Source organism: Amborella trichopoda, chromosome 1 (genome assembly GCF_054954075.1).
Source record: "Amborella trichopoda isolate Santa Cruz 75 chromosome 1, AtrichopodaSantaCruz75HAP2 v2.0, whole genome shotgun sequence".
Taxonomy (NCBI): Eukaryota; Viridiplantae; Streptophyta; class Magnoliopsida; order Amborellales; family Amborellaceae; genus Amborella; species Amborella trichopoda.
This window is the reverse complement of record NC_142336.1, coordinates 33,905,489-33,924,405: the sequence shown is the minus strand read 5'-3', so window position 1 is coordinate 33,924,405 and position 18,917 is coordinate 33,905,489. Positions and strand designations below refer to the sequence as shown.

The 18,917-nt window shown below is 39.7% G+C and overlaps 1 long non-coding RNA gene across 2 annotated transcripts; it reads right to left on the bottom strand.

Annotated features, from left to right (window-relative positions):
- Positions 1-13,308: 13,308 nt before the first annotated feature.
- LOC105420577 (uncharacterized) lies at positions 13,309-18,481 on the bottom strand. 2 transcript variants are annotated; one of them, XR_002280758.2, is made up of 3 exons: positions 18,340-18,481; positions 15,964-16,027; positions 13,309-13,440 (listed from the first exon to the last, which is right to left on the bottom strand). It is a non-coding gene; the product is annotated as an uncharacterized LOC105420577 (long non-coding RNA). The 2 variants fall into 2 exon arrangements; XR_016052664.1 differs by lacking the exon at positions 13,309-13,440 and adding an exon at positions 13,834-13,966.
- Between the last annotated feature and the right edge of the window lie 436 nt (positions 18,482-18,917).

Here is an 18,917-nt window from a genome sequence, read left to right as displayed (position 1 = left end):
GGAAGCTGCAGGTACTGCTGTTGAATGAAGTCGGAAGGGAGCTGCTATCGATCGAAAGCAATTGGTGTAGTTTTGTCCAACAACATTTGGATGGCCCATAGTGTCATGCTGTTGATGTTCTTCTACTGCTCAAGAGCAGTTACACGCTGCTTATGTTAATGCTTACGGAAAGGTCGATGAACCTAAAGAACATCGTGGAGAGGAGCCTGCTGATGCCGTAACTACTGAGGATGAACATGAGGATGGCTCTGATGATGTATTAGAGGACACGGTGGATTGTGAGCAATACAATGTTGTTGGCCGAGAGCAGTTCATTGATCCTGTTGGATGTTCTGGTTTTGACAATAAAGCCATGGAGGGTTACAAGGCCTAGTTACGTTCAAAGACCACAGTATCCTTGGCACCCATTGGTGGTCGAAAAGCAGACTCTCACAAGGCTCAAAGAACCTCTCAGGGTACCCCATCGGCAAACAAAGGAAAGCCACCCTCTGGCAAGCCTTCTATTCATAGTTATTTATTTTAGTGATTGCTTGGAATGTTCGTGGTCTTCAAAGCCATAGTAGGATATCTGACATTGGCATTTTTAAAAATCAGAATAATTTGGGGCATCTATTTCTTCTTGAAACTAAATTGCCAGTGGAATTGAGTAGTGCTTGGTCACTGAAATTGAGGTTTTACAATAATTTTGATGCTAATGATGTTGAGGGTAGATCTAGAATTATTCTATTGTGAAATCCTTTTATTTACACTACCAATGTAATTAACATTAATGACCAGAGGATTACTATCGAGGCCACCTACTTATGTAATGGTAAAATGTTTGTGATATCTGGGGTGTATGCTTTTAATTTGGTATCTCAGAAGGTATTACTTTAGGATCATTTGAGATTTATAGCGGTTGCCACTATAATACCTTGGTTGGTACTAGGGGACTTCAACACTGTATTGGTTAGTTCGGAAACGATGGGGGGTTGTGGCTCCTTACCCCCGGACTTAGGAGACTTTGCACAGGCATTGCGCATTAACGGACCTTGGTGTTGCAAGAGGGTGGTATTTCTTGGTCTAATAGTCATCTGAATAGAAGATGTATAAGAAGAGGATTGGATCATATGGCAACTACAGATTGGCCATTAGCATATCCAGAATCCAAAGTAGAGCTTCTTCCTAAAGGGAATTTTGATCATTGCCCTCTGCTTGTATCATTGTTAGATTTGGGTCTGGTTGGGCTTAAGCCCTTTAAGCACTTCTCAACTTGGGAGAAGGCCCCTGGTTTTCTTGATATAATTTCGACATCTTGGCAAGGCTAAGTGCAGGGTACTCCTATGTTTCGTTTTGTTACAAAGTTGAAAAGATTGAAGGGGGACTTGTGCGCATGGAACAAAGATGTTTTGGCCATGTGGGTGATTCTATCATAGTGGTTTGGAAGGAGCAGTCTTCTTTACATGATAGTTTGTGACATGATCCCTCTAATGATGCCTTGATAGTAGAGGAGAAGGATTGTACACAGAAATTGCAATCCCTTTTGGCTCATGAAGAGAGTATATGGAGGCAAAAGTTGAGGCAAAACTGGTTAAAGAAAGGAGATTCTAATACAAAGTTCTTTCATTTGTCTACTGTGATAAAGAGAAGGGTGATCATATTATTTCTCTCAAGGATCAGAATGGGAATTCTTTCGTCACAGAAGCGAATATTAACAATCATATAATTAGATATTTTGAAGATTTGCTAGCTCAGGAAAGTAATATCAATCTTCATTTGGCAGATTGGTTTCTGCCCCCATCTTTGCTCAGTCGTATTTGGAAGGAAAAATTGGTTGAAGAGGTCACTCTGGAGGAGATAAAGGATTGTATCTGGGGCATTAAGTGTGACAATGCTTCGGGTCCTAATGGTTTCTCCACGGAATTCTATAAATTTGATTGGGAGGTTATCAAGAAGGATCTTTTTATGGCTCTCAGAGATTTCTCCAGGAAAGGTAAAATTCTTAAATAGATAAAGTCCACCTTTATTTGTTTAATTCCTACAGTGGATTCCCCTAAAGTTGTGAAGGATTTCCACCCTATTAGTCTATGCAATGTTGTGTATAAAATCATCAGTAAGCCTATTTCTAATTGTTTATAGGTGGTGCTCGAGGACCTTATTGACCCTAGTCAAGATGTAGACTTATCACAGATAACATTCTTATGGCAAATGAACTCATTTCTCTTTGCTATAAGAATGGTTAGGGCTAAGATGTGCTTGCAGCTTGATTTAAGTGGCTTCTATGATAGAGTATCTTGGGCATTCATTTTGGCTAGATTGCATGCCTTGGAGTTCCCAGAGACTTTTATTTCATGGGTTAGACTATGCATCTCCACAACTTCTTTTTCAGTGTTAAGAAATGATTCTCCAAAGGCTTTCATTAGAGGGAAAAGAGGATTAATGCAAGGGGACCCTTATCTTTGTATTTGTTCTTGTTGGTTATGGACTCTCTTAGTATACAGATTGATTACACCATGGTGCAAGGGATGATTCCTAGGGCCTCTCCTTGTGCGATTAGGGGTTTCACATTTATTTTATGTTGATGATGCTGTTGTTTTTTGTGAAACATCTATTTCCTCTGCTATTGCTTTGAAAGGAGTTATGTCAAACTTTGAACTTGTTAGTGGTCAAGCTAAACAATACCAAAAGCAAAGTTTTTTTTTTGGTGTCAGCAGGCTGTTCGATCCACGATTTTGAGTGCTGAACTTTAGACAAGGTTCCTTACTAGTCAGATACTTGGGACTGCATTTGTTCCATGGGCATTCAAAGCACATTTATTATCAAGTTTGGTTGGCAGGGTTGTTGAGAAGATTGGTACATGGCAAGCTCTGTGTTTATCCTAGGCAGGTTGGTTGCAGTTGCTGAAATCAGTACTCAGTGCATCATCTATTTTCTGGATTCTATTGTTTATTATTCTGAAATTTACTTGTAATATGATATAGAGATTACAGAGGAACTTTCTATAGGCAGATGTGGCAGAAAGAAAAGGTGTCTACCTTGTTAAATCGAAGACAATTTGCTTTTCTCAGGAATAAGGGGGGCTTGTGATATGCAATATTATTGATTTTAACACTGTAGGAATGATGAAGTGGGCTTGGAGAATCTTGGCAGACCCCTCGTCTCTATTATCTTGGTTTTTCAAGCACAGATACTTCAAGACTACTACTATATGGGAGGCCAAAGCGAATGGTACTATTCTTATGCTTGGAAGGGATTTTTATTGGGCTTATCTCATCTAAAAGATAATGTTCAATGGATTATTGGGCATGGCCAGCTCGTCAATGTTTGGGTAGACCCCTGGTTATCAGGGCAATCCATATGGGATTCCTATGGTGGAAGTGCACACGAGGATTTAGGGGATTTCGTTGGGCGAAAGGTTTCTAATTATATCAAAGGTTCCCCTCTATCTTGGGCTCTTCCTTCTACTACATTAGTTCCTCTTATCAGTATATGGAAGGAGGTTGAGAGTTAAACTTTACCCTTGCAGCCTAAAAGGGATCTCTTAGTGTGGATTCACTCTTGCTAGCGATCTATTTCTTATTAAAGAAGCTTAAAAATTTATTTGAGACAAAGGTTCATCACAGTCTATTTTTTGAGTTCTTTGGTCTTTTAAATGTCACCCCAGAGCCAAATGGTTTTCTTGGCTAGCCCTTCATAATTGCTTACCCACTGCATTTCTTATGCAACAGTCTATGTTGATCTGGACTCCATATGCCCCTTCTGTAGGAACAATGATGATAACCTTTGTTATCTATTGTTTCACTATGGGTTCTTGTAGGGTGAATGGAGGTCGGTTGCATGGCGGCGTGGGGAGCATTACACCTTTGATATTTCTATTCTTGATATGTTAAGGAGATGGTTACTTTTCCGTTTTAAATCAGATGGCCTTCTTAACATTTGGTCTTCTATTTTCCTCACAACAATATGGTTTTTATGAGAGGAGCGAAATAGGAGAATCTTTCAGTCAAGGTCCACTAGAGGGGAACAAATTGTTAAGTGGATTTTTTCTCATATTAAGGAACTGGCAGTCACGAAAGAGTGGGCTTTTCATTTGTCAGAAAAAGCAATCATTGATAACTTCCATATCACATGGCGTCCGCAAAAACTCAGATCCATTATTCCGGTGGCTTGGTCTTTCTCTGAGTCCCAGCATTTCGAGTTCAATATTGATGGACCTTCTTTTCAGAACCCAAATTTAGCAGGTGGTGGAGGTATTATTAGAGATAATAATGGTGCTTGCGTTGCTACTTTTACTAAGTCATTTGGCACTGCCTCTAATAATTATGCAGAGTTTCTTGCTCTTGAAAAAGGTCTTCATCTGGCTATCTAGTTGGATGGCGTTCCTCTTCATCTTTACCGCAGAATGACATTCATGATCGCCACCGACTCCATGGAGATTATAGACTGTTGCAGCTAATTGTTGGAGAAGATTTTCCACTCGTACAGGTCAATTTCACATATGTTTCATGAGGCCAAAATGGTAGTTGATATTCTTACTAAAAAAGCTTCTTTTAGCCCTAGAGCGACTGTTTAGCGCTCTTGACCAGACTTTATTTCTTTGCTTTTACTTCATAATCTAACGCAATCGTCCTATCATAGAGTTGTAAAATAATCAATTGCTTCCTTCTTATATTTTATTAATAAAAAACAAGTAAGAGGCCTTCTCCCTCACTTTGACTTACCAAGAAAAAAGCGATGAGCAGTTTTTTTTTTGGGGTGGGGTGGGGTGGGGTGGGGGGGAAGAGAGGGTGGATTTTGGGGAGGAGCGAGAGAAAGGGATAAAGATGAGTAGTTTTTTGGAGGGAGGGGAAAGACGGTTTTTGAGGGGAAGGAGAGAGAGCGAAGGAGGGGCGACTTTTAAAGGAAGGAGAGAGATTGGCAATTTTCGAAGGGGGGGGAGGGCATGTGATGGTCGCATGGCCACATCTCCATCACACCCCCCCCCCCCTCCCCCCAACGCCTTCTAAGGTTTTTCAAGAATATTTTTAAGGAGAGAGAGAGAGAGAGATGTGCATGTGGTAGTTAGGCAACCACATGCCTCCTTCACTTCCCCAATGCCCTTTTCAGATTTAAAAAAAAAAATACATATTATATATATATATATATTATTTGTTCAATTTTATTAAGGCTTATAAAATACTCAAGTATTATTTTTCTATAGAAATGTTTTTTTTCCTGAGATGGACTTAACTTAAAAGAGAAAAATTGAAGAGAGAGATCATATATATATATATATATATATATATATATATATATATATATATATATATATACACGTACATACATACTTTTTTTTTTAAGTCCATCTCCTCAAAAGAAAGAAAAGTCTTTTTCTAAAAAAAAATTATATTAAAGTATTTTTTTTAAATCCTAATAAAATCTAACAAATAAATTTTTTTGTTTTTGAAAATCTAAAAAGGGCACTGGTGAAGTGAAAGAGGCACATGGTTGACTACCACATGCCCATCTTTTTCTCTCTCCCTCTCTCTAAAAATATTTTTGAAAACCTAAAAAGATATTGGGGAGAGCGATGGAGGCACGTGGCCACCCAACCATCACATGCCCCTCCTCCCCCCAAAAGTTGCCTCTCTCTCTCTCTCTCTCTCTTAGGTAAGTCAGTAGGGGAGAAGGCCTCCTACCCGTTTTTCATTAATATAAAATAAGAAAGTAGACACCTCATTACTTTACAACCCTATAATAGAGCAGTTGAGCCAAATCATGAAGTACAAGCATGGAAATAAAGTCCGACGGACAACAGTGCCAAATAGTAGCACCAGAACTAAAAGGTGATTTCTTAACAAAGGCATCAGCTACCATGTTCGCCTCACGATAAATGTGGGCGATGGACCACGTATGAGTATAAGGTCTGCTCCGACAATTGTCTGCAACTGTCTGTAACCTACATGGGACACGATAGTGATTCTGGATAACATTCACCAGCAGAGACGAATCACTTTAAACTTGGAGAGGGAAACATCTCCTCTGGATAACTAGGTGAAGACCTTCTTTTGGGGTAAAAAAGTCATCGTAATTGTTAGAAGAAATGCCAAAAGGCTTAGCAAACGCAGCAAGAAAACCACCATTACTATCTCTGATCACACCATCACCACCTGCTAATCCAGAATTATGCAAGGAAGCTCCATCGATATTCAATTTTAAATTTTGGGCCACAAGAAATGACCACGCTACCGGGGTAAGGGATTTTAGTTTCTGTTGACATGAAGTGATTTGAAAATTGTCAATAATTGCCTTTTTTGCTTAATGAAAATCCCACTTTTTAGCACCCGCAAACTCCTTAATATGCGCAGAGATTCACTTAACAAGTTGTTCCGTCTTTGTAGACCTTGATTGAAAAATTCATCTATTTCGTTCCTCCAATAGAAACCGAATAGTTGTAAAGAAAATAAAAGTTCATATATTGATAAGACCATCTGATTTAAACCTGAAGGCTAACCATACACCATGTTACTGACCTCCATACACCATGTGATTTAAACCTGAAGGCTTACCACACCGCCATGCTAATTTAAACCTGAAGGCTTACCACACCGCCATGCTACTGACCTCCGTACACTATGTAAAAAAATACACTGGAACAATTAATGATAAAGACTGTCAATATTGTTCCTACAAAAAGGACATAAAGAGGCCAAAGCAATGCCACACTGCTAAAATATAGATATAGTTGGTAAGCAATTGAGAAGGGCCAACAAAAAAACCGTTTGCCCCTTAGGTGACATTTAGAAGACCAAAGGGCTCGAAATATAGGCTACGATGATCCTTTATATCAAATAAAATCCCAAGCTTCTTAATTGAGAACAAGCTGCTAACAAAATGAATCTACACTAATTAATCCTTTTTAGGCTATAAGGGAAGAGTATAACTCTCGACCTCCCTCCATATACTTCTCAAAGAATCTGATGTCGGTGGAGGCAAGGCCCAAGATTGAGGGAAGCCATCTATCTAATCCGAAACCTTCATCCCAACGAAATCCCCCAAATCCACATGTACACCGACACCATAGGAATCCGATATCGACTGCCCTGATAATTATGGATCTATTAAAAAATCCACCATCTGTCCTTCCCCAATAAGCCACTGAACATTATCCTACAGATGTGCTAACCCAAATAAGATACTCTTCCAGGCATAAGAACAACATCGTTTCCTTTTGGCCTCCCATATTGAAGTATTTCTGAAATATCTATGCTTGAAGAACAGAGCTAATAGAAAGGAGGGGTTTGCCAAGATCCTCCAGGCTAACTTCATCAATCCTACAAAATTAAAGTCCACAATGTCACGTACCCCCAGCCCGCCCGCCCCCCCCCCCCCACACCCCCCTCTTCCTGAGTAAGGCAAACTATCCTCCATTTAATAAGATGAACACCTTTTTTTCCCGCCACACTTGCCCATACAAAATTCCTCTGCAGCCTTTCAATCAATTGCATGTTCGTTTCAGAAGAATAAATGATAAGATCTAGAAAATAGATGAAGCACAGAGTACTGAATCCAACAACTATAGATGACTTGCATAGGGTAGGCATAGGGCTTATCATGTACCAATCTTCCCAATAACTTTGCCAATTAGATTGTGACAATAACTATGCTTTAGATGCCCATGGAATAAAGGCAACCCCAAGTATCGCATTGATAAGGAACTTTCTCCGAACTTCAGCTCCCTCAATATCTTGGACCGGCCAACATGTGCTACACCAAAGAAAAGAACTTTGCTTTTTGAAGAATTTAACTTCAGACACGAAGTAACTTCAAAGTTGTTAAGAACCTCTTGCATAACAATATCAGAAGAATTAGATGCTTCACAAACGATAACAACATCATCAGCATAGAACAAATGTGAAACCCCATAATCATATCTAGAAGGAAAGGCCCTAGGTATTCTTTCTTGCACCATAGCATAGTCCATCTGTCTACTGAAAAAATCCATGACCAACAAGAACAAATATGGAAATAAAGGATCCCTTTAAAATAACCCTTTCGAGAATCATTCCTTAATACAGAAAAAACGGGAGTGGAAATACAAAGACGAATTCAGGAAATAAAGATCTTTGGAGAACCCAATGCATGGAGCGTGGACAAAATAAAGGCCCAAGATTACCCTATCATACGCACTGCTCAAATCAATCTGCAGACACATTTTTGCCCTAGTTGAAGTCTTGTGACAAAGAGAGATCAACTCATTTGCCATAAGAATGTTATCTATGATAAGTCTGCCTTAAAAAATAGCAGCCTGTTTAGGATCAATAATATCATCAAGAACCACTCGTAGATGATTAGAGATGCGTTTACTGATAATTTTGTTCAGGACATTACATAAACCAATAGGGCGAAAATCTTTCATCATGCTAGGGGCCTCCACCTTTGGAATTACACAAATAAAAGTAGAATCGATTTAGCGGAGAAGTTTACCTATGCTGAAGAAATCTTTGAGGGCCATAAAAAGATCCTTTTTAATTAGCTCCCACCCAGATTTATAAAATTCCACTGAGAAGCCATCAAGACCCAGAGCACTCTCACACTTCATGCCCCAAATGCATTCCTTGAACTCCTCCATAGTGACCTCTGCAATCAATTTTTCCTTACGATGAGGGCTAAGCAAAGATGGGGGCAGAAACTGATCAACCAAATGAAGGTCAATATCACTCTCGTCGGCTAGAAGATCTTCAAAAAAGCCAATCATATGATTGTCAATGTCGGCTTTAGTAGCAAGAGAAATCCCCATTCTGATCCTTCAAAAAATAATGCCATCACTCCTTATCACAATGGATAAATGAAAAAACTTAGAATTTGAATCCCCTTCCTTTAGCTAATTTTGCCTAGACTTTTGCCTCCATATACTCTCTTCATGACTCAATAGTAGCTGTAGCCTCTGAGTACACTCCTCTTTTCTCATCAACAACTCATTTGAAGGATCACTGCATAGACTATCATGTAAAAGAGACAATTGTTGCTGGACCGCTACAATAGATTCACCCACATGACCAAACATTTCTTTATTCCATGCACACAGGTCCCTCAATCTTTTCAATTTTGTAACAAAATAGAACATGGGTGTACCCCCACTCTACCTAGCGAGATTCTGAAATTATATCCATAAAATCAGGGGTTTTCTGCTAAGTTGAGAAATACTGAAAGGGTTTTGGCCCAACCGGACTCAAATTTGAAATTGAGACAAGCAAGGGGCAATGATCAGAGTTCCTCTTTGGGAGAAGCTCGACCTTAGATTCTGGATATGCTAAAATCCAATCTGTGGTTATCATTGCGCAATCCAATCTCCTTCTTATACACTTCCAATCAACTGGTTGATAGACCAAGAAAACCACCCCTAACTACACCAAGGTCACTTAGTGCGCAGTTGGACATAACTTGTGCAAAATCACCTAAATTCCGGGGTAAAGAGCAACTACCCCCCATCCTCTCCGAACTATCCAATAAAGTGTTAAAAGTCCCCTAGTACCAAAGCAAGGTATTGTAGTGGCAGCCCCTATACTTCGCATATGGTCCCAAAGTAAAGCCCTCTAAGATACGGGGTTAAATGCATATGCTCAAAAAATCACTGATTTTACCATTGCATAATCGAGTGGCTTCAATAGTTATCATTTGATCATTAAAAATTAATCACTCTAATTGAATAGATCAGAGGATTCCAAAGGAGTAAGATTTGGGATCCACCATCAACATCATTGGTAACAAAATTATTGTAAAACCCCAATTTTCATGACCAAACATTGTTCAAATGTACAGGCAATTTTGTCTCTAATAAAAAAAGAAGAAATATATTTTGTTGATTCTTGAGAACACCAATATCAGATACCCTACCCTGACCTTGAAGGCCGCATACATTCCAAGCTACAACTGACAAATAAAATGATTAAGAATTCGAAAATTTGGCAAGGGAAGACAATGTAAAATATATGCTGGGCCTTATGAGACGCCTTCTTACCCATGAGCTGCTAAAGAGGCTGTTGTTTGTGAACGAGTTCTAACTTTTCTTTGCCCATCACCGAGAGTGTGATCCTGCAACTGCTTACTAGAACCGTCAGCCTTGCCATCCCCACCATCCAAAGAGATGCTTGGCTTCGACACGACAGAGAACATTGCATTTTTAACATCCTTCTTCTGCTGATTATCTGTTCTCGGTGTGTCTAAACCATGAACACTACCAATGCTCAGCGTGACTGTTTGAGATGAGTTCACGTCCTCAACCAATTCCTTCTATTGCATATCCTCTGGAGGAAACTGAGCAGTCACATGAGTCTCCATACATGTAGGATCATGCAAGGAACCAGAAATCCCCTCCAAACTTCCGTCATCAGTCAACACCAACCTCTCTCTCTACCTCCACTATGGTATTCAACTGATTGTCAACACCATCCTCTAATGAAACTTCCTTAGAATCCTGTTGCTGATTTGGAGGGTCAACAAAATCTGTGCTTATCATGGAATCAGTCCCCACCATGCCCAAATAAAATGGCCTACTTGTACCATATCATCACCATGAGTATGTGTGCCAACACCACCTTCAACACTAGGTTGTGCAGCCATTCGGACAATCAACACCATCATCCAGAACATCCAACTGTTCTTGATTGATCAACACCATTATCCAGAACATCCAATAGTTCTCAATCAATATTCACATCATCCTCTTTATCTTCAGCCAAAGCTTGAAACCCATTGGAAGAAGTAGAGTCCATCTCTTCTTCTTATATGGGAACTGTCTCCATCCCTTCATGACTTTCCAACCCTCTTCTCCCGAAGGTAACATGACCACAGAACCATTGTAATTGTTAGTTACTACACCCTTCGGCTTCAATGCGTCCTTTTGGGCAAAGAACGTACAGGCATGTAGCTGGAATAAACTCAAACATAATTTGTTAGCAGCGCTCCTTGCCATCAATGTCAAACCACACCTCATTAAGACATGGGTTGTCCAAGTCCATTGCAACGCAAGCACGAGGTTCAGCCCGAGATCTCAACTTTGTTGGTTTATCCATAAAGATGGGCTTGCCCACACTAGATGCAATCCGAAATAGAATCCCAAGCTCCCAGAAAACCAGAGGGAGATTGTGCAGTTTAATCAATATTGGCACTGTTTGACGTGTGGTTCTAAAAGGTTGAACCGAGCGGTCCCATTCCTACAGAATCAAGCACTTTTTATTAACAAACCATCGACCACCCATGCATGCTATTTCCATTTCCTCTTTTGAGTGAAATTTGAAAATAAGAAAGCCATCGTCAAGTGAGAAGATTTCAAGATCATTCTTCAGCGTCCACATCCTTTGCGACATACTCTTCATATACGTCCCTTCAGGCCTACACCCCAAGAAATATCCAAGAAGACAGTTGTCCCACCTCTTCAAGCATGAATCTACCAATTCCTTTCCAATTTTTACATTATATCTCCCATTTCTAGTTTCAGTGGGGCTAATCTCCAGTTCATCAAAATAACAAACTCCATTTTGGATGCCTTTAGCACCAAACAGTAGGTCCATAGACTTACCCAAATTCCAACAGTTTGTAGGGGTCGCAACCTTCACCTTTTCTGATTTCGAACCAGGTAACAAGGGGGAAAATTCCTTGAAATTTCTCCTTCCATCTCCTCCAATATCAGCAGCAAAAGAAGTAGATCCAAGGACATAATTGTTGCCAAAAGAAGCACCATTAACAAATAATCCAGCACCATATTTGCTCGGAGCAGAATGCCAAAGTAGAGCAACACCCCTAGCCTCACCACGGGTGTTTTCAATATCAAACCCATGAAAACCAGCACCCTCACGATCCATAATAACTTTATCTGCACAATTACTGGTAGACTTATGTGAACCATCGACAACATGATGATCTAAACCAAGATCAACATGCTCACCCGCAATAACAGACTTGTGTGTGTAATCCACAGCACCAAGATGACCAGCAGAGATCACATGTTCACTCTGCATAGTACAAACACTTGGTCCAGATTCCAAAGATACCCAACACCCTAGAATCATCAGATCTGTTGCCACCCCTTGATGCTCCTTAGTGCAAGGGCCAGTACCTTGTATATCTGCAGATCTGTGTCTAGCGTCATTGTCTGCCGCCACAGAAACACCATTGGCATTCTCGTAGGGAACCATATATGAACCATCAGGGGTTCCTTTAACATGAACACCTTGCCCAGATCCAAGAGACCTAGAGTCATAGGCAATGTCCAATCCATTGCGAGAGGCAAAGCCAAGATCTGTTACAAGGGTTGTCTGCAATCCTACGAACCCCTCGATAACCACTGTGAATATCAGAAACAATAAACGACTCCTTTGCAATAACAGCCCCATCTAGAGAAGAAAGAGCACGATGACTAGAGCCATCACACTCACCCATAGCAATCAAACCACCATTAGAACTGCGATCATATGAAAAACCAGAAGCTCCCTTGTCATGATCACCTTTAACAGCTGAGAGCATCCTCTTGCCATGATCAATCACCCTTCCCAGATCTCACAAGGAGCTGCGACGTATCATGAGAAAAAATAACCTGATCATGAACACCAGAAGAGACTGTGGAATAACCTCCCTGAACACCATAGCTAGATCCATTATCACACGATACCCAGATCCATGCTCAACATGAGGCACAGATCCCTCAACTACCAGCTTAGTATTTGGATCCATCTCAGAGTTGAGATTCTGCTTACCACAATGAACAAGATCACCCTCGTCGGATCCAGTCGGTTTTGTGCCAGATCCATCGCCAAAGCCACTGTCCACCTTTAGGGATGAACCCTTATCAGATCCAGTAGTATTCGCAGTAGATCCATCGCCAAAACCATATACCACGCTGCCCTATTTTCGAGAACGATCATCACCGCCAAGTTGCACTGGCAGACCACTCTGGGGGCTTGCCTTTCATGGGAAGTGGGCCGCCATGGCTGGAATCATCAGAAACCATAGCATTACCAGCCCACGCAGCCATGGCAGCACACTGATCCCACCATCTCACGAAACCCTAGCAGAGCCCCAACACCCTTTGATTTTGACAATACAACATTGCTCAATAACAGGTCTCTCTCTCCCCCCCAAAAAAACTGCCCTGTTCTCCCAAAAAACTCCATCTCTCTCCTCCCCAAAAACCACCCATCTCTGTCCTCTCCCAAAAAACTGCCCATCTCTCTCTCCTCCCTAAAAACCGTCCATCTCTCTCGTCCCCCAAAACCACCCATCTCTCTAGCCCTCTCCTCCCCCAAAAAACCACCCATCTCTCTCTCTCTCTCTCAAGAGGGCTATCTTCAGGCCCTTAGAACGATTGCGGGCTTGTTTCACCAGGCCGGGCCTGAAAACAAAGTGGCCTGAAACACCGGAACCTGGCCTGGCCCAAAAGCCGAGGCCCCGACCAGACCGTTGGCACCCCTAATTCTGTTACTTCTTTTTTTTCACAAAAAAAAAAAGAAAATTACATCAACCAGAAGTAGAAAATCATTTATCTAGACTAGCAGACCGATCCATCTTTCTATAAGCTGTGTACTGAACAGTACTGTAGGAGAAAAGGATGCCCTCAAGTAATGCAAATTGAATGTACATTACAATAAAATGAACAGTTCTAAGACATGCCTCCCGAGGGGTAACTGCAAATTGACTAACATATAATTACATGCATGATATCACGCCTTAAGATCATCAACCATTAATGACCAATACACTGCTGACCATCATAGCATTCACATACAGGCTCTTCCATCTGTGTGGAATGATTGCATTCGACTCATTAATACATCAACTGTTTGATTGCCCTAAGGTTGGCATAGCAAACACCCAAAGAAAAAAACATTCACAAATTGAGACTGCAGTGCAGGGACAAGAAACCCTAGGATTTTCAAAAGAAATGATGCCTAAGGCAAGATCCAGATGACTTCATCAAACTTCAAAAGTATCTCCAACAAATTCTGGTAGGCTGCGATAAGTAAATGTCAAGAGTTTTTACTTCGACCAAAATCACACAACTTAAGTTGGCAAAACATAAATGACATGAGGATATCAGTAGCCCTCAAGTCAGATAATATTGGGGAAATTTTGTATGAATAGAGAACGAGGAGATAATTTGGAAGGACAGACAAATATAATCTAATGAGGGGATTAACAAGAACAAAACCATGGTTCTTTGTGTGTGCTCATCTGCCATGTTAAGTCTTCAATTAATGGAGAATGAGAGCAGGATTTGTTGCCATGAATCTCCCTAACATAATTCCCTTATATACCATGAAGTACAACACTTAAGACGACCAAGATATAACTAGGAACCCATAACATTTGGGAACAGGATCCAAATTTTATCGATCCAGTGGCCACTCATGCAGAGAATATTGGCCACATTATAGTATGAGGCCAAATCTCTCCAGGAATTTGTTGCATATCCAATAAAACTAGCCACTGTTGAGGGTTAAAATGTGCCGTGTAAATAAGCATCACCAGAGAAACTGATTCTAGTGAGTAAATGAGTATGGTACTTGTTTGAAAGAAGTCTAACATGCACGGTAGTTGCTGGTTACTCTCGAAGCCAAGAAGCTTAGTTTTTCTTCACTTTTTCCGATAAAGTGAGGCCCTTATTTTCAGTTCTAGAACAGATTGTTAGAGAATGACAGGCTCTGCATAGCACTTTGCAGTACAATCTGGTAGAAATGACTTAGTTCAGGCATTTAGGTACGATTAACAGGAACATTCAAAATGTTAATAAGCCCACAACATTAGAAGCAACAAATAATCAGATGTATAAAGGTGAAGCACAGCAGTGCCTGAAGTCAACAAGCAATATTATGCTGGCCTCTGAAGGCTTTAAGCCAGCAGCTCTGCTTGCATTTACACTACCAAAATTGAAGATATCATTATAAGCTGAAGGGAACTTAGGGAGCTAAGTGGGTTTGGGAAAGCCGCCCACTGAAATGCTGATGCAATGGGCGCCATGCAATACAAAAAAAAGGGTCAGTTGGTTCTTTCCAAATCCAATGCAAAATGATGCTTAAAAGCAATACTTTGAATATATGCCCTACAACACTAGGTGGAAAAAGACTACCCTATTAACTGCTAGAGGATCTTGAAAGCTCTGGTCTTTTAATGCATTAAATGCAGCCTAAAGTGATCAATTTCTGGCCTGTAACTGAGTTCATTTATAACATTTATAAATAAACCATATTGCCAGGTAGGAGTTTGATCTTATGAATGGGCTGTTGTTTTAGATTCATTGGGGTGTCAAAAGGTTCACATACAATTCTAATTATCTGTTTTATAGAAGAGTCAGAGTATGAAGCAAAGGGTCTGTGCAAGATCAATGGAGGTCTCAAAACTGAGCAGAATAAAAAAGGAATCCAGTTAAGTCTTTCTTTTCCTGTAGATCCGTAACATCCTAGAAATTTCAAAGGGTTTAAGAAATTTCAGTTGGCAGTTCTCATTGACTGATAAGATATTCAACATGAGAATCCAATTAGGCCACACCTGCTAAAAAACCACAGCCACTAAGACCTGCAAATAGAAGTGACTTGATACTTGTGATTACTAAAATAACCAGATCAATGATTTTACTACTAAAAGCATAAACAACAGCTGTTAAGGCTAATAATATATGTGGGGAAACATGCACATCCTCTATTAATTCCTATTCCAAAATACATTCAGTAGTTTAATCATTATTAAGGTAAACTCGACTTAGGACGTTCAAACAAGATCTGGGTTAAAGTTCCATAATCAGAATTTGTCAATCAACTGACACCAAATTTAAGTTTTCTCTCAAAAAAGAAATTAAGGACGAAAACTTCACCACCATCCACAACATCTCATGCTTGCATACTCAATCAGAATAAAAAAGAAATGATCTTGAACTTGCAGAAGAAAGATCAATAGGTGCCTCAGTGTAATAGTAAATAATAGGTAGTTTAATCAATGGATGTATCCCAATACCTGTCAGTTTGGATGGCAGATATAAATTGCTTTCCAGAGAGTGGATGTAACTTGGACAAGATAGCTGTATAAATAAAGCCCAAAAATGAAACACAACCAAATATGAGTAAAGTTGCTCCCCAACAAGTCACATTCCAGGCTAATTGAACAGGCTGAGATGAGGCAGACTTTTTCAGCAATGCAGATTCACCCATTCTATCTTTGCATGGCGACAGAATCTTAGAAAAGAGACATTTTGAGTAAACAATCAACAATGTGATAAATTAAGGTCGCATTTATAAGTAAACTAATTATAATGCAAAAGACGCTTTTGAAGATGCATAGATAAACTTTCCAGTCAAGAAAATTAAAGAATATAAACCACCTTCAAAATGAAGGTGACAATGTTAGTAACAATACGAAGGATCGTAAAAACCGAGTATAATAGTAAGGATCATAAACACCAAGCATAACATTTATATCAAGCTCTCCTTGCTTAAATTTTATGTTTAACTGTGGTGCACATGTGAAAAAGACAAATCTAGAACCAATCTCAAAAATATGAAATGAGGAAATGGCACTAAGCAATTAACATATGGGCGAGGTCAACAGGAAGTGACAAAGAAATAAATGACTCGTCTGCCCTTGATAAAAGTGAAAAACAACGTGCACAGGTCCATATAACAAACTAAATTCCTTTTACAAGAAGTGTGATAGAAAGAACTAATTAAAATTGTGATATCTAATAATTATCTCAGTAAGTAAATAGGCAATCTGCCGCAAAATACAACCATCTGGAAGCCAAATAAGTTGCAAGCCACATTATAATGAATAAAAGTGGACCACGACCTTAAGGAAAACCAGTATAGAAACTCAGACTCGATCCAAACACCATAGATGTTGTCACAGAGAGGGTTTGGCAAATATAAACAACTAGAATATTCTTGGAAATGACATGCAGCAAACTACTTTCCTTTTAGTCCATTGACTATGATAGAACACTCTACTTCTACACTAGATATCCTCTCAGACGAGAGAACTAAGAGACAGAAGTTTGCAGTAGGAAAGTGATAACTGCTATTAGCAGATTTGCACACACAATGCACATTGGCATAATAAGGAAACACAAATCTTGAAATGCAACTATTAGAGAGTAATATATATATATGCAACACCAGAGTAGTGGTATGACAGATGCACCACATGGGCATCCATTATCCATTCCCAGTGATGGATGGTGGAGATTAACTATACTGGGCGAATGATGGTCATCATAGAGTGCAGTTAATCTCCCCTGCACAAAGTCAACCATCAGGAATACTCCAATGGCAGCGACACCGTACACGATAGTTGAATCACTGCACGAGTGATTACCACGATACAAACAATGTCCCTGCTCAAGATGCTACATCAGACAGAATGTTCATACAGGTAAAGTGTAAGCCCACCTAACCTCTAAGTGAAACAGACCCAACTTCAGAAAATAAAAGATGTATCCCAGAATCAAATCAAAATATGCATCCTAACGTTGTTGACCTGTTTCCGAAGTGTAGATTTTCTACATCCTAGAAATTCCAAGGGGCCAATGAAACCCAAAATAAGAATCTTGGCGTAGGCCTCAAAAGCTAATGTCCATAAGTTTCATTGAAGAGATTTAATGGAACTATTTAAAGGGATTGAAAAACAGTTTATCCACTAGCTGTTCTTTCATTACTGCTTTAAACGCACTTAGTGCCTATAAAAATAAGGTCCTAAGAGAAAGCCACAAAAAAAAAAGTCCTACGTGCCCGAAAAAAGAAAAGAAATTCATAAACACTCTGTGTGCCTAAACAAGTAATGTCCAGAGCGAAAGCCAAAAAAAATTGCGGGCCCTAGGTAAGCATCGAACAGGTAGATCTGAGAGAGAATGTCGTTGGACTGATGAGTGTGGGAACCTGGATTTTCATGAACTTCTTAGACTTCTAGAGAGAGAAGTATGTTAAGAGAGCTCTATGTTTTCACATGGTAAAAACCTTCTCCCCAACCTCCTTGATAAACGGAAATGATGGGGAATTCAACTTTCTGATTCTCGACAGATTCAATTCTCGATGGGCCTCTGTGCAATGGCCCTCCCAAAAAATAGGCTTGTCTTATCCTTCTAATCATTTTACTGTGGAGACAAATTTATCCAAAACCATTAAAAGAAAATAACTACTTAAAATACGATATAAATAAACGCCATAGCAAAAAGGCTAGGAGACAATTTTTTCATACACTGCATCTATGAAGAACGACTTTCTGATATTTATCAGAACACTAAGAGGAAATTTTCTGATACCATGGAAAATTATCAGAGCCCTAAGATTGAAATCTAAAGCAATTAAGAACAATGAAGACTAATAACAACGAAGAACATACCTGAAATTTCTTCAAGGGCTTGAAGAGAGGACAAAACGATATGAGAGCTGGTGGACAAGTGAGGGTTAGGGCTTGAAGATTGAGACCAACAACTGAGAGAGGCTGGTCAAGAGATGCATAGAGAGAGACAACAAGAACAGTGAGAGATAAATGGGGTTACAGAGAGAGAATAGGGGTAGGTGCTAGAGAGAGAGAGAGGGGCTTCACAGCTTTTCTAAGTCGAGAATGTATACTATGCTCCTGCAGGAGTATATTGTTACTCCCTCTCTCAAAACGACAATGTTTTTTGGTCTAAAATTTTAGAAACCACATACTAATTTTTTTACTCAGTTTAGTTTAATCCTCTGCTAGAGTTAAAATATTATGGATTCTAGGTCGGTTTTTTGAGTTATCCAAACCGGGCCATCAAAGACTGAAGAGCTTTGTATTTTGACTCTGCAAAAACTACCTCCCATGTTCTTGTATTTTATGACTTCCCATGATTGACTCTCTTGAAAATAGACTTTGACATACTTATGAGAGAAATTTACACTAGCCTTTTAAAAAAATCCCCTGAAAAAGTTTGATTTTATATTCAT